The 13,597-nt window shown below is 45.1% G+C and overlaps 1 protein-coding gene across 2 annotated transcripts in view; it reads left to right on the forward strand.

Moving 5' to 3' along the window:
• Positions 1-7,965: 7,965 nt before the first annotated feature.
• Positions 7,966-13,597, forward strand: part of LOC135208003 (peroxidasin-like) — a 104,809-nt gene continuing 99,177 nt past the window's right edge. The window contains exon 1 of one of the 2 annotated variants that reach the window (XM_064240098.1): positions 7,966-8,067. The gene's annotated coding sequence lies outside the window, so the exon portion shown is untranslated. Of the gene's footprint in view, positions 8,135-13,597 lie in introns of both variants that reach the window. The other variant, XM_064240097.1, reaches the window with a different exon arrangement.

The following is a 13,597-nucleotide window of genomic DNA, read 5'->3' on the forward strand; positions in this document are numbered from 1 at the left end:
TGTCAAGGAGAGCATGTGGCTCTTTGGTTAGTGTGTTAATGATTTGTTATGTCCCTTCTTCTTCTTCTTATTCCTCCAGGACCTGGCTATACCAGTCCTAGGAGTAGACGGAGGCACAGACTCTGGGGTAAGGCCAGAAACACCGTCAGGAGCAGAGGCAGCGGTAGCCTGAGGGATTTCAGGAGAACACCCTACTTCGGTCTCTGCAGCAACCGTCGTAGAGGTGGAACCTACTGCAGGGGAGGCCCTAACTTCGGCTGCTGCGACAGTCGTCGTAAGGGTAAGACTCCGGGCTGACTCCTGGTCGGGCAGTTCCTGGTTGTCTAGAGGAGGTGAGAATGTTGGGTCTGCCGGAGGTTCATCCTCGGGCGACAGTGGTAAGGGGAAGAAGAATGATGGGCTGGAGATTGGCCATGAGCTGCGGTAAGCTCCATGCCTGTTGGAGGATCTCCTGTAGGAGGATCCTTGATTAGGTTAGGCGCTGGCGCTAGCTCGGGGCCAGGCGCAGAGGTCAAGTTTGGTGGTGGCTCTACGTCCAGGCTGGACGGAGCTTGGCACTGCCCAGTGGCACTGGCAGAGTGTGGAGGTCGACTGGACATGTAACGGGTACCGGAGGTGCAATACCTCTCAGCGGGCCCTTGGTAATGGGAGACTTCAGGTCATGCCCTAGGAGGAGGTCGTAACCTCCTGGAAGGTAACTTGCAACTGCAAGTGTACATACCTTGGTAAGGTGAGGTCGTGCGACTCTCAATTCGGACGGTGGGGAAGGATCATCTTACTATGATTGATGCTTTCAATCGTGATCAGTTGCCGTCTATCGACGGTAGCCCTCAGGGATTTGATACTTCCCATATCAGGGAGATTGAGCGCCGGAGTCATCAAAGGCTCTGACATGGCTTGGTGGATAATGACCTTGGAGGGGTGCGACGGTTATAGGACCCTGAGCTGGGGGTCCTAGTAACGAAGGATTGGTAACTGCCATTGCGATGGCAGGAATATTGTAATTCGCGCACCCTCCATAGTTGCAGATATGTGACCCTTGCGGCCACAGTCTCGGCAGAACTGGTTCGAGAACTTCTTCTGTGGACATTGGACGGTAAGGCCAGATGGCCCCACAGATTACGAATCTGTGGAGTCACCAAGGCTGGCAGTGTGCTCTGGCACAGGTGAAGAGTCCTCTCTGGCCGTGATTTGATGTGGAGAGGTAGCTTGGCCTTGGAGTGGTGTGGGGGAGGGACATCCCCAGAGGAGGTCCCGTCCCAATAGGAAACCTACTCCATGCCGAATTGTATGCACTACACCTAGGCGGTGAGGTTTGGTGCACCAAGGAGTGGTGATCTGCAGGACGACTGTGGGATGGGTCTTGGACTGCCCTTCGACCCAAGTCATGGCCCACCTGATGTGCTCGTCGACTGTGGCACTGGCTGGCACTGGTCCTGTCTATGAGACACAGATCGGAGCCGGTATCTACCGTAACTGGCAGAGTCACAGGTAAGGGTAGAGCCCATCCAGGGGGGCCACTGTGACCGGAAGGGGTCCAACACCCGCTCAGGGTGAGACCTGGACTCGGGCATAACGGCCGAGAGGTTGTGGCACTGATCAGGTGGACGTGCCTGGTCGAAGGCACATGCTTGGGGCACCCGATATCCAGGGGAGTAGTGCCCTGTAGCCCCACAGGCTCTGCAGGCGCCCCTCTCTGGGCGGTCTCCGTAAGGCATCTGACTGGTCTTGAGAGGAGGCTGAGGTACCATTCGGTTGCCTAGGAGGGTTCTGAGGAGGTTTGTGGTTCGCAGCGCTCTTGAGGCGGCACTCTGCTGCGAGGTGACCCACTTTCTTGCAAACGTTGCAAGCCGTGGGTGTCCTTGGTGGGCGTCCTTTTGGCCGTGCGGATCCAGAGAGAGGACCGGGTGGCACTATGCGTCGGTGGGTCGGTGCTGTGAGAGGGGTTGAAAGTCTCCCAGTCGTCAGCCAGGCGACAAGCTTCCGCAAGTGTCTGGGTTGCTTGTCGTTAAGGTCCACTGCGAGTGGCCCAGGTACACACTGGTAGAGGTCTTCCAGCATGATCCTGTTAAAACAGGTCCTGGAACTCGGTGCACGACATGGCCTCGAGCCAGTGCTTTCCGGCTTGGATTTTGTGGTAGGAGTAATCTCCCCAGGCCCAACCAACTTCCTTGGCCTGACCTCGGAAACGCTGCCTCCACCTCTCCGGGATGATCTCATAGGCCTTCGTAATGACCCGGCGAACTTCCACCAGGTCCCCTCGCTGACCCTGATCCAGTGAGTGGAGGGCAGTCTTAGCCTTGCCATCCAGGTGCTTGGCAAGCAGGGCGGCCCTCTCTATCTCAGTGGTAGGGTAGTTCTCGAATAGGGCTTCCACTTCTTCCAGCCATGCCTCGGGCTCATCCTTAGTCCACTTCGGGATGAGAGCGTTAATGCTGGCAATAGGACTGGATGACACCGTAGGTGTGGGGCTGGGAGCTGGCTGCATGGCTAGGGCTTCGGCGTTCACCTGTCTTGCCTTCTCCACCTCAAGCTCCTTCTCCTTGAGAGCTAGCTCATGCTTTCTCTCTTCTTCCCTTGCCTTCCTCCCTTCTTCTCTGGCGACTCTCTCTTGCAGGAGCAGATCGTCCATCCGCCCCTTCACCCACAGGGTGAGTTCCTGCCCAGTGTAACCGGCGTTCGTGCCCAGAGCCATGAGTGTCTGGAGCCTCTCCAGCTCTATGGATATATATGGTTGGGCAGCAGAAGCCATTTCTTTTGGCTGCAGTAGGGGCTCGGACAGAGTTGAAAATAATGGCCAGGAAGGTACTGGGTGGAATGGGAGTGCCCACTACGTAATGTGGTACTCACTTGGAAATGTGTTCTGAAATAGGTAATGAAAGGTCTTAAAAGACTGGGTGCTCTGTGGCACTTGGGAAGTGTCCCGTAAGTTGGTGGCACTTCTGGAATGGCACCTTCTGATGAGGCAGAAAATCAAATAGTGTGCGGCGTACGTCACACTTAAGGGCGTTCCTCACTTGGGAGACGCTGGAATGGGCAACCTGTAGGTCCAATACGGGTGCAATGGCACTTATGGAAGCGTTCCTTGGGCAGCACTAGTAGTGCTGGTATTGTGGCACTTCGGGAGGCGTTCCCCTTGGTTGGGTGATCCGGGATAGCGGATTCACTAATGGATTGGGCGTTCCGTAAGGACGGACACGCAGGTTTGACAGCACTTAGGGCTGGTATTGCCGCACTTTTCGGGAGGCGTTCCCTTGTGGAGTGGTCCGAAGGATCACTGATCCTCGTACATGGACACACTAATGAATAGGGCGTTCCGTAGGACGGACACGCAGGTTAAGGGCTACCTGTACGGCCTGTACAGGTGCACGGCACTTATGAGGAGGAGTTCCTTGTGCACTGGTAGCGTGCTGGTGTGTCCCGTCGGACGACACAAAATGCAGTATACTCAAGTATACTGAAATGAAATGGCACTGCTCGTGGCAGAATGTAATGGTGGAGGAGAGTAAGTAAAAGGTGGGAGTACTTCAGCAGCCAGTCGATGGACAGTGTCACGAATTAGTGGCACTGTAAAATGGTAAGACCTGATGTGCACTGGTGGGGGCCAGTCCTAAACTGGTAACGACTTCCTTGTCTGGAAGTAATGAATTTGCGTGGCACACTGTGCGAATTGTGCTTGCGGTATACGCAAGTCTTTTGTGAAAAAATTAGAAAAGACCACTCGGGCAACGAAAGGTAATGGGAAATTGAAAATGCTCAGTCCCTCGCTGAAGTACGGTAAATTAAATAAATGCTTGCAAACTGCAATGGACACAGGCGCGTACGTATCACGCTCAGTGTAAAGGAAAGACACAAGAGACTAAAATAATGTTAATTCTGCATGCGTGTAAGAAATGGACGTAGTACTCTTGGCTTCGTGAATAATGGGTTCTGGTTCTCTCTCTCTCTCTCTCTCTCTCTCGGAGAGGGTGAAAATGATATATGAATGAACTCCCTTGTATTTAATTGAACTAAGACTTTTAGTTTTAATATGACGCAGTTGCGTTAAATTATTTACTTACGTTAACGTTTAATGAAAGAATTGCTTTGGGATACGTTTTATGAAAATGATAACGCGCTCGCAGTGAACAATGTTTACGTTAATGGTAGCGGCTTGCGCTTATATGAAATGATTTGCGTTTCAACATGAATTTCACAAAGACGCGTTTTACGTTAACAATTCTTGTAATTTACTTTACTTTTAAGATTTACGTTAACTTTACGTAAGGATACTAGGTCCCTGTGACAAGTGAAAATGACGGTATGGATTTTAAACGGTGTTAGCAAACATTTGTAAAAGAGGTTACGTTTAGTCTGAAGTGGAATGAAACTTTCGCTCAGCGAGCGAGTGAGTGATGCTAGGTGAAATGTGTGAGCGGGTTGGGCAGCGTGTCGTTCAAACAGCTGATTCTCTGTAAACACGGAGGCGATTTACAACACGAAATTCTAATTTCTTATTCAAGGCGAATTACGTTAATTTCTCTGGCAGAACGATAGATACTAGTACCGAGATTAATATTATTTATGTTAAACTTTCAAGACTTACGTTACTTTGCTTAAATCGTTGAGATAATGCTTAAAGGGATAAAAAACATGCCTGCCACTTTGTGAGACGGAACGTTGGCTGGGAAAGCGCACGCGCGAAGCTTACCAAAGCTGGCCAGCTTGAGCGGTTACCAACACTTGGAATGAAACCTACGTTAAATTGAATTCCTCTAACCTATCACAGACAAAAGAATTGTACACTTCTTTTGCCATAACTATTAGTAGAACACTCCTAACTAGCTAGGCTTTCTAACACAACAATAAACCCTGGCAAAGCACTTCCTAGTTTGATCTAGTACTTTCTGGCATCTATCTGCACACGTGTTAGTGTCTCGTCAGGCGAAGACAATGCGATTTACAAAATAACAGAATTTGCTCAGCGCTCTGGCCGTTACAATACAATAATATTTCTCACTTAACACTTATTTAAAACACTTCATAATAAAAATACTTAAATGTACCTTAAGCTAACATTTGTTATAAAATAATCATATTATATGAATGGTATACCTTACCGTGAGCCAGTGTGTGTCTTCCGCTGCAAGTGTGTGTTGATTTGCGCTTTTGTAAAAACATTTACATTTTAAGTTTTACAAGGGATAACGCGATTTACAAGCTTTTTTTAAGCAAGCCCAGATTCGATCCTGGCAAGGTCGCCATTGTTACGTATGAGCCCGGCCTTGAAAGGACTCCAATACGTAAACATGAATAATTGAGGGAAAAATAGTGAATTGTTTGAACTTACGTAAGAAAGGATTAAAGTGAACATTTACTCTAGAGGAAAGGTCGCCAGAAAACCAGCTAATTACTTTACAGCTAATTTATTACAAGAGGCTGCTTAACAGCCAAGGTTAAGTAAATGCTACTGGTCCCCACGTGGACTTATAATATCTCTCAAGTGGATGATAGCTAGCTCAAAATGGAATTCGTAAAAGCTGGTTTCATAATCTTGCAGTAATGCAACACTTGCGGGCGGACAGACTTGACCCGTGACTCAGGGAATCTGGAAAAGATCCCAGATTGGCCAAGATAAAAGGAAAAGGATTTCTTGCACAAGTTACGCTTATTCAGTTCTCTAACACTGGGGCAAAGGAATCCTAATGGTTCACTGAGGTATGCACTGAAGACTTAGTCTTTAACAAGTCACAAGGGGGAGCACGTGGCCCGATGAGGACAAAGGGCTTTTGATGTAGGAGGGATAAAGGTGAGACTTGAAAATGAAATTAGCAAGAGTCGTATGGTAGTAAAAGGTGCTGGTTTGGAGTTTACACTTTAGACGTACCTGGATGCCATGTTCAGTGGATCTTTGTAGAAATGCGGCCTGGCTTTGGTCTCAGGTCTGGGGCTCGGGCGCGCCAGTACGCCGTTAGGCTAAGTGTGGGAGGCTGGCTGGCTGGACATCCGTCCTAGGTCACGACTGAGAGAGATCCTGGTTCTCTCGAATTACTTGGGGCTTCCATACACCGCCTCGGGCACTGCCTGAAAGTGATAAACACCGCCAGCAAATTGGGAAGGAAAATAGGTCTTATTGTAGAAGTCCCTAAAATCCATCTCGAGGCCTAGCTACTCTTGTGACTGGCCTCTCTTACCATAAGCTTCCGTCAGACCAGAAAGTCCTTCCTACGACGTGCTCTCTCCCCAAAATCAGTTGCTTTAGGAGAAGGCATGGCTGCTTCTTTTATAACTACAATTAATAAAAAACTGCTGGGAAGGCGAGGCGTTCAATAAACGTAACAATATAATATATATATATATAATATATATAATATATATCTATATATATATATATAGATATATCTATAGATATATATATATATATATATATATATATATATATATATATATATATATATATATAGATAGATAGATATATATATATATATATCTATATATATATATATATAGATATATACTCATATATATATATCTATATATATATCGATATATATATATATATATATATATATATATATATATATATATATCTATATATATAGATATAGATATATCTATATATATATATATATATATATATATATATATATATATATATATATACTATATATATATATATATATATATATATATATATATATATATATATATATGTACATAGATATACAAAGTATGTACACACCCATATACATACACATTCAGATACACAGCTAGATGCCATTATTAGTACAAACTTACCCACACACACACATACACGCGCTCACTCAGACAGACAGACATATAACCACAACCAAGCACACAAGTACACGCAATGCTTTGACGCGCATCACAGCAGCAGCTCTCCAGCAAAACGGAACAAAAAGAGTGAGCTGAGGAGGAGGAGCCTCCTCTAGTACTAAGTGGAAGTGAAAGTGGGGGCTTTAATCAACCATTGTGTATAACAACAAGCAGGGTGAATGTTAAATAAGGAATAGCGAGTTGGGAAAATGGGCTACAAATAAGCCTAGGATATTCAGTGAGAAATAATAATACAGGTTTTATTGAAAATAATGGCTATTTTTTTTTGCATTATTTTCAATAAAACCTGTATTAATGAAGGTCATCTTCTAGCAAATACTACTACTACTACCAATAATAATAATAATAATAATAATAATAATAATAATAATAATAATAATAATAATAATAATTCAAAAGGATAATATTCCACCCGAGTAGTTGAGAAGAAAAGGTTTGTTGTGCCATTCCTCTGTTCTGTTTGTCATTCTCCTGTCTCTGTATATTTCTGGGTCTTCGTCAACTTTAATCAGTCCTTCTTCCTATGCACTCTCAATTGAGCCAATCGTCTTCACTGGTTTTTTTTTTAGATATTTCAGATATTATTATTATCATTTATTTATTTATTTTTATGCTTGATGTGGGCCTTTTCGGTTTTCATGTTTTATTATATGTTGTCGTTGATGTTCTGGGGCATGCAAGTAACTTTTAGGGGAATATCTTAAGTGAGTGTTAATTTTAAAATTTTATTCATAGTCCGAGGCGGAAATAGTTTAATTATTGGTGGTTTAACTGTATATTTATATTCAGTGACTCAAGTAATATTTCAGCTCCAACTGAGAAAGATGCTACTTGATTGTTTAAACCTACATATCTTAATTCAATTTTTTTCTCCAATTTCTTTTATTTCTACAGTCATCTTTTTTATTTGAAATTAAATAGGCTGTCTTCAGGGAGACACCCACAGCATTCGTTGTTATGATTTTCTCACGAATAACTGAGGAAAATAAGAAGCAACTTAAATATGTCAGGAGATTTGATAATGACATTTTTTTAACGGCGCTAACAAGCAGTAAACTACTTTGTTTACAATAACAAACCCCCATCCCTCCCGAATCCCGATAACAAACCCCATTCCCCCCCCCCCTCCCCGACTCACGAATGAGGAAAACTGAGCACAAAATTCGAATGCTGAAGTATGTCAACACCGCCACCCAGCACTGCATTGTGTTGTGAAGCTTTTGTTGATCTGTGAGTTGTGAAAAGTGCGTTCATTGTTAGTGATCATTAATGGACAGTGTCTGATTAGTATCTGAAGGTAATGTTAAATTATTTTGTACAACTTTGGCACCTATCGCGATTGGCACCTGAACCGCAAGACACTTGTTGCTACCTACTAGGTACCTACCTACCTACCTAGATAGGTAGTAGGTAGCAGCCTAAATGGTGGTTTGGTTGACAATCCTTGTTCTGATTGAGGTGTTTAGTGTACTACCTATTTGCTAGGTAGTGATTAGGGGTAGTTACCATATATTGTGCATCTGATGTCTACGCCATTCCCTTACGACACCCCTGATTGGCTGTTGATTCCATCTTTCCTGAGAGACTTTTGAAAGACATTCCTTAGGAGAGGTGGAACATAGGTAGGTAGGTACATCCTGCCTATGTGAAGTCTCGAGAGAGACTGAGAGTTTCCAGCCCTGTGAGTGGCTTATCAACAGCCAATCAGGAGCGTCGTAAGGAACTGGCTTAGCTAGACATCAAATGTACAGTTGATGTGAATCTACTATCTAGCCTATAGCTAGCCTAGTAGTAATTTAAATTTGAAATTATTGTAAGTGGTAGTACTAGCTTGGCAGCACCAAAGATACCTTCTAACTTAACCTTCTAGTCTAGCTAGTATACCTAGTAGGTGCAATGTTAATCTTCCAGAAACTTAGGGTACCTACCTATACTCTGTTTTTTTCCATCTGTCCATCCGCCTATGGTGTTTGCGCATGGCAACACTGCGTTTCGGGCTTTAGGGTATATAATATCCTATTTCGAATATTAATGGTGTAATTCGCATACAGTAAATTATTAAAACACTTTCCAGTTGCAAATGGACACCCAGATATCCTTTTATTTACCTAAAATTTAGACATAACGTAACCATTTAAGCAAGGGACGCAGTGTTGCCATGTGCGACCACTGCTGGCGGATGGACAGACGGAAAAAAAGGGAGTATAGTATAAGGTACTACTTAATTGTCAAAACAGGATGAAAAATGAAATTGTATCAGCTAGCTATTTTACTTGACTGGAATGCGCCTCAGTGCCGTGGTCAGTATGGTTTGGCGTACCACCTCGCTTGCCACGAGTTCGATTCTCGGGCATTCCATTGAGGTGTGAGAGATTTGTGTTTCCTGTTGCTGAATAACCACTGGTTCCATGTTACGTAAGAACACCATACAAACAAACAAACAAACTTGACTGGAATATTATTGGGGAGGCTGATTCTGCAGAAAAGCTCTGTAGGGCTGCGTGTTAAGTACCAACCCATAGGGAATGAACGTGAAAACATAGGTACCTAATTAAAAGATATAAATCCCTTTGATTGTTTCGGTAACTTTTCATGTTATCTCATGTACCGAGTTAGCAGATAGTGTAAGTATGCTGCTACACCATTTTCTAATACCTACTAGCTATTCAGTAAAAAAATGTTATCACTACATTACCTTGCAGTGCTCTTCTGTAGAATTAGGGTAAATGCCCGAATGGCGACATAGTGGCCACCGATCCAGGAATGCGGCCATTTTCCCTAATAAGTACTTGAATTTGCCGCCATGAGCATAAGCCAAGAGTTGTAGCCCATCTTGGCAAAACACTGAGACCTCTATGTTCTTCTCGAATAATGGCATAGGTAATTCAAGCACTTTTTCGGGAAGTGGCCGTGTTTTAAGAGAGGTGGCCGCTAGACTATGTCACCATTCGGTCATTTACCCTGGTATCTTTTTGCTTTGTTCTGAAAACTCCCTCATAGGCTAAGTGACTGAGCGGCGACGTAGAGGCCACCTCTCTCGGAACACAGTCACTTCCCTAAAAAGCGCTTGAATTATGCCATTATTTTGTAATTTAGGAGAAAGCACTTAGTTCGAGAGGAGTGAAGAGGTCTTGATGTGCTGCCTAGATGGGTCACAACTCTTGAATGATGCTCATGGCAGTGAATTCAAGTACTTTTTCTGGAAAGTGGCCATGTACCTTTAGAGGTGGCCATTATATCGCCGCTCAGTCATTTACCCTATGCTTAATGCCAAAAACATACTAAAATCTGTGATATATTTGCTGTTGCCAAGATACTGACTGCCTTTATATATTATGTTTCACTGTGCATACCCAAAAAGTTGGTAACTAGATGTGCCTTTCTTGCAAGTGGGCCAATTATTAAAGCTGAAATTTACCCAATGAAAGGGAAAAAGTGCAGGAGAGTTCCACTGTTGGGGCAGATCAAAAACATTTCAACCTAGGTGCATCCTAACCTAACCTACTCTTAGCCTATTGAAGAATGCCGTGACCAAGACCTGGCCAACAGAGGCTTTACTCCCCCTGAATCCCTGAACAAGACACTGTGCATAGAGAATATGTTTAACTAGCCTATTTCTTCCTACATAATATACAAACCCTTATTCCTTTATAATCGGAATTACTCAAGGCAAAGCCTGTACACGGGCACTGAAATCCTAAAACAAGGCAGTTCGCTAGTTAACTACCGGTCCGGTCATTGGGAGTCTTTCGCGACCGAATGTAAATGTTCCAATATGCTTTCGACTGTTGATGTGGATAGACGAGCTCATCACCGCTCAACTCAACTGTTTCAGCTGATTTGTTTTCAATCCCTGTGGGAATTTTCCTTTTTTTTAATATATATATATGTGTGTGTATACGTATTGTGTTGTGTGTGTTTACAGATATACGTATAGTGCTAACCCAAGAATTACAACCACTAAAGAATCCTGGCCCCAGTAGGCAGTGCCCAGGGGTGCGGGGTAAGAAGTATGTATAGTTAAATCAGTGATTCCCTTGATGTTGATCCTCATGCTCTCTGTTTATCTTGTCAAGGGGTGAGTGTAACCTAGATCATTGTATGGAGTGTTGTGATTGATCCATGGGGCAGTGGGGGAAGTTTGCTGGCAGGAGAAGGTATCATGGGAAGACTCCTAAATCTGTGGTCGGGGGTAACACGACCCCCACCACTCCTGTGGTAGCTAACCCTTTATCTTCCTATCCCGATCCTGGCAATCGTTCCCTGCTTGTTGCTTCCTCTTTGGTGGAAGCCTCTGCTTCTGCTTCCTCTCCCGATGAGTTGGGGGAGGAAGGAGAGGGGGAGGCTATGGATCAGAGCAACACTCCTCTGTGATCCCTCTCATTAACCCAACTTTCTTATGCAGATGAGGTGTCAGGTCTGGATCAGGTGCGGGCTTCGCTGGGTCTGGTGGGGTCGCCTTCTGTGCAGGCTTATTATATGCCCCTCCACCTGGTTTGGTTGCACCATCCGACCAATGTGTCCCCTACTGTGGCAATGAGGACTAGGGTACATCTACCAGCTTGTCACCTTCTGGCTCCTGTATCTGCAGTGCCACCCCCTTCTGGGTTTGGGGTGGCACCTCTACCCACACCTGTGGATACTACTCCTCTGTCACCCCTCAGAGGTGACCACACCTGCTGTTCCCGCTGCTGTACCTACGAGGCGCCTCCTGTACTTGCTCCTACTCTGGCTCGTGGACCTGCTGAGTCATCTGCTGCCCCTTGGGGGACCCTGATGTCTTTCCTGTGGAAGCTGACGAAGAAGAGGTAGGAAGGTGTTGTTGTCTTCGTCTTCATCATTGTCGTCATCTGCCACCTCCTCACCTCACTCATCGAAGGCTTCTTGGCCTAAGAAAAGGAAGGTAGTTTCTCAGGCCTGTACCTAGAGTTTTTTTTTGGGTGGTCATTTTTCCCAAAACATGACAAATTTTTTAAGACAACTTGTATGTTTCATAGCTACAAACCTGAGGTCTTAACGTTAGGATAATTTATAGCACCCAGCTGGATCCGGTTAAAAAGCAGATGAAAGCAAGGAATCTTGTGATATCTGGCAACGCATGTGTAAGAGCGGAAGAGTGGTCAACCACCGCTTATCTACGCCAGTCTTTCCCAACTCAGGATGACTTGACAAATAGAGGGGCGGCTAGAGGTGGGCAGTATAACGTTAAGACCTCATGTTTGTAGCTATGAAAAATACAAATTGTCTTAAAAAATGTGTTATTTGTTCATATGCGAACAAACCCTCGGTCTTAACAATAGGACAGACTCATACTTGGAGGGAGGTATAAGACATCCTAGACCAGCTGGGGGCCTACCCGCCAGTCCAGCTCTCAAAAGAAATAGTTCATGGAGAGGGACTGAAGCCCGTTGAGAAGCTAGATACATTAATATCTAGCCACTCAGAACATGAGTGACGTACAATGATATATGGGATAACCATTGTATAGGGAACCAAAGAGAAACTGACTGTCCAATACAAACCAAGACACTAGGGTTTGTAGTACTCTCGACTCCTCCTGTCCAGGAGCGGAAACCTATGCTACTAAATAGTGGGTAAGATATGTATATTGCACGACCACACTACCAGTATGACTACCTCACTCCCTGTATCAGACCAGTCCAGCAAATGACATGTCTATTCCTTAAACCGCCCGAAGGAAGAAGGAAAGGTACAAGAGAAAGAAGGAGACCAGCCAACTCACTCATTCTCTCATCCACACAATCATCTTAGGTAAGATACAAAGGTGCCCCGTTAAGGGCAACTATGAGTTACACAACTGTTGGGCAGCCACCACAGGACCCAGGGAAAAGTGCCCATAGATCTGTGGGCAACATCCTTAAGATAGAAGGAGGTGAATGTGGACTGGCGTAACCAAGTACCAGCGCTCAGCACTCTATGTACAGCCAAGTTCTTTTTGAAAGCCAGAGAGGGACCAATACCCCTAACGTCATGTGCTCTAGCCTGTGCAGACGTGGTGGTGGAATCATCAAGAGTCAAGTATGCCTGTCTGATGGCTTCCCGTATCCAAAAAGAGATAGTATTCTTAGACACCTCTTTCTTTGTACGGCCTGTACTAACAAAAAGTCTGTGGCAGCATGGTCTAAGGTGGCGAGTTCTTGTCTGCGGCAGCATGGTCTAAGGTGCCGAGTTCTTTTAAGATAGCAATGCAGGTCCCGAAACAGGGCACAACAGCTCTTGAGCATCACCACCCACAAAAAAGTCAGTCAGTGATGGAATGGAAAACTAAGTGAACCTGTCATCATGCACCGAGGGATTTTGGGTCTTGGCCACGAATTCCGGGACAAATACGAAGGACACTGACTTCCAACCCCTGGTGTGCTTCATCTCATAACTCAGACCGTGGAGCTTTCCTACCCTCTTGGAAGATGCCAAAGCCAGAAGGAAACGTGCTTTGAGCGTCAGGTTCCTGTCAGAATGAGCGACGCAAGTGGTCATATGGACTCTTAGTTAAGCTCTAAGCACCAAGGATACATCCCACGTTGGGGGCTTGAGCTCTCTAGGAGAACTCTACTGCTCAAACCCCTTAACTAGCAGGGAAAGTTCCCAGGAAGAGGAGGTGTCGATACCCTTAAGGCGTAACCCCAAACTCAGTGCCGCTTTGTATCGGAGTGTATTCCTCTGCCAGTGGCGTCTCTTTCCCCCTCGCACAGAGGGGAAGCCGTGATGTCACCACCGCTTGTGACGTCACTCTCATCGA

Source organism: Macrobrachium nipponense, chromosome 34 (assembly GCF_015104395.2).
Source record: "Macrobrachium nipponense isolate FS-2020 chromosome 34, ASM1510439v2, whole genome shotgun sequence".
Classification (NCBI taxonomy): domain Eukaryota; kingdom Metazoa; phylum Arthropoda; class Malacostraca; order Decapoda; family Palaemonidae; genus Macrobrachium; species Macrobrachium nipponense.